This window comes from Drosophila ananassae, chromosome 3R (assembly GCF_017639315.1).
Source record: "Drosophila ananassae strain 14024-0371.13 chromosome 3R, ASM1763931v2, whole genome shotgun sequence".
NCBI classification, from domain to species: Eukaryota; Metazoa; Arthropoda; class Insecta; order Diptera; family Drosophilidae; genus Drosophila; species Drosophila ananassae.
This window is the reverse complement of record NC_057930.1, coordinates 27,409,949-27,412,959: the sequence shown is the minus strand read 5'-3', so window position 1 is coordinate 27,412,959 and position 3,011 is coordinate 27,409,949. Positions and strand designations below refer to the sequence as shown.

Below are 3,011 nucleotides of genomic sequence, written 5' to 3'. Positions count from 1 at the left end.
TTTGCATTGAAATTAATTTAGCTAGCTTTCAATTATGTGCCACAAACATTCATGAAAGCGGTATAATGCGGGAAAGAAAATGGGGAGCCAGTACAGTGGAGCTTGTATCGGGTAACAGAACCCGGTAGCCTGAGAGCATCGTGGAAAAAATCAAAGCTATCCCAACAAAATGACACGACAAGAAGACAAATAGGTAGAACATTTCCGAATATTTTCCGACTCCTACTAGAAGAAGTTGCTTCTAGGCAGGGACCACTGCGGGTCTGAAACTGAGATACGATTCGGTGGTGCTGCTGCTTGACATGACAAGCCTGACAGGCCCGAACAACATATTGACATTTTTGCTATATATTCCACGCGGCAGGGGGCGCCACAAGACCCGTGGGGGAGGCATTGGGGGAATGCTCCTCATCCAGAACCTGGGGCCACGACATCATGTGCGAGTGTTTATGTCGGCGTGTCAATTTTCGTTGTTGACGTGTTGCCGCCTTGTAGAAATCTCCGAACCGCCCTTCCCTCATTTCCATGCCCGTTCCTTCTGGCCCCAAACAACCACCCACTTCTTCTTATGTGGTGATAACGCCACCACCAACAACAACTCTGACTCTGACTTGGCCGTCGCCGATGTCGTATTATTATTAAATTTTACTTTCGCCACTCAATATGGGAAATGTCATCTGTTTATGATGGCTTTTTGACATGTCTCGTTATTGAATATGTTGTTCGTTTTATTCGGTTCAGTTTGGTTCCCCCGTTGGGGCCTCCCCACGTTTATACCGTTACAGGAAGTATCACTTTTTATTCAAAAACTTTCTATTTGAGCATGGGCTATGAGTACATGTATGTCACAGAAACCCCTTTTTGCGCAAGAGTACGGAAATATTAGGATTTGCTTAGTCCTTAACATTTTTAGAGTGTTTACGACTTCGGTCTCTGAACTGAGGAACCATTTTTTTGTTCTTCGGCTGGGAGCCGTTGATGTCTGCCTTGTTGGCACGGACAACTTTTGATAGATTTTCTATTTTGCGGTTTTCGTTTTCCTAACTTATTTCTTTCACATCAAACATATCTCGAACAGCATAGAGAACCTTAAAAGCCTCAAATGACATCCGTACAAGCATTCACGATTTATTGGATTTTCCTTTCATCTCTTCGAACTCATGCGATATTTCCAAATTTCTATTTTATTTAATTACAAAAAAGTTCCCAAATGGCCTACACGTGTGTTGGCTATCGCTCAATAGAGCACCTTCCTCAATTCTATTGAATGCCATATCAATCATGAGGGAAACAAGTTATATCTTTGTGGCCCCCATTGTCCCACACTCCGACGAAGATCAAGCACAAGTGGGCGCTTAGCCCGGGATGTTCCACGACGGATCCAATAAAAAAGAATGAAAAAAGGTCAAGTGACTGACAGTAGCCAGGCAGCAACGCAGCAGCTACTTACTGTCAAGATGTGTCATAAACACATCAAGTTTACTGTCGAAACAAATAAAAATATAAACTTTGACACACACTCGCAGAGGCACTCAGAGGCGGATAGAAAATCAAAGCGATTCGGAAAAGTGGGGAAACTGCTTTCTGGCTTCCATCTCTCAAGTCACTAGAGTCTGGTCTCAGGGGTGTAGTCATAACGAATACATTTTATTTCCACAAAATTGCACTAAAATTGTCATAAAAAGGAAACAAAAGTTGAGTGCGCCTGTTTGAAACCCAAATCAATTCTGGTAGCTGACGGAATGTGACAATTACGGAAGACGACGAGTCGTAAAAATTAGAATGCTGGGACGACTGAAGGGAAAGCCAAATGACTCGCCACTAAAACTTGTCGTGGAGTCATTAAGGTGAAACCCTGTGGAGGCACTGCCGACGAATTCCCTTAAGTACCTGATGTCGAAAGGTCGTTAAATTATCTCACTATAAAATTTAAATGACTTAAATGGTGTCCCATTTCCACACACACCCTGATAATAAATAACAGCTCCCCACAATAAAACCTTAAAACTTTTTATGTATCTCAGATTATTTTCGACATTTTTAATGGCATTGAAATCAATTTTTGTATCGTTAATCTTGTAAATTATACATGTCGCCTGTCGGATGCCGTCATTCCGGTGAAGTTTTTTGGAGCTGCCAATCCACTAGCTCCTACATGGGTGGGAGTCCATGTGTCTTCCCGTGCGCCATGGAACTTGAGTTGTTTTCGAAACTAGGTTGTAAGAAACATTAAATATAAATGTCCAATGCTAGCTCAGAGATTAATGTGGGGCACCTGCTTGGAGACAGTTTTCAGTTCCATCTACAACTAAATTATATTGATTATTTATTCGTAGAGGGAAAAACTAAAACACAAACAGAGTAAATACCTTGTCATGTGTAAGAATGACGGATGACAACTTCAATTAGGACACGAAAAACTCTTTCGAAAATTAAAAAAAATTCGCAAAACCACAAAATCCGCACACGTAACAGGGACGAATCCTATCCAACCGTGGGCATAATACTTTCAACCCTGCCAACGACATTTCCCAGGGAAACCTCGTCTGACACATGTAAATGCGTGCTGACAGCCCGAAAGGAAAAAGAATAAGTACAAAGGCAGTATGAAATAAAAGAAAACTGTCAACAAAATTAATGTCATGCGTGTGCAGTGCAATGAAAAATTATGGGCTGGCTTTATGTCAATAACAAAGAGGACCACCAGACAACCAGACGGACGGCGAAATCCAAGTGTGCAAAAACCATGGAGGCCATATAGCCAGACCAGACCATACCATCGCAGACCAGGCCAGGCCAGGCAGGACTGAGGCGACAGGCAGACAATGATTGATTTGACAGGACAACAATGAACGAGGAGCTTGGCCTATGCAAAAAACATCGACCCACAACAAGTGCAAATGGTTGTCAATTCCGATGGCGACGCCTCGGGTTACACGCCACTAATGAAGGCAAATAATATTAATACTCGGGGAGTGAGCAGCACTGAACGTGTGGTCCTTTTTCTTATG

At 42.5% G+C, this 3,011-nt stretch overlaps 1 long non-coding RNA gene across 2 annotated transcripts; it reads right to left on the bottom strand.

Moving 5' to 3' along the window:
- Positions 1-2,018: 2,018 nt before the first annotated feature.
- Positions 2,019-2,497, bottom strand: LOC26514327. Of its 2 annotated transcripts, XR_001408570.3 has the most exons (3): positions 2,370-2,497; positions 2,276-2,308; positions 2,019-2,212 (listed from the first exon to the last, which is right to left on the bottom strand). It is a non-coding gene; the product is annotated as an uncharacterized LOC26514327 (long non-coding RNA). The 2 variants fall into 2 exon arrangements; XR_001408571.3 differs by having other exon boundaries at positions 2,019-2,308.
- Between the last annotated feature and the right edge of the window lie 514 nt (positions 2,498-3,011).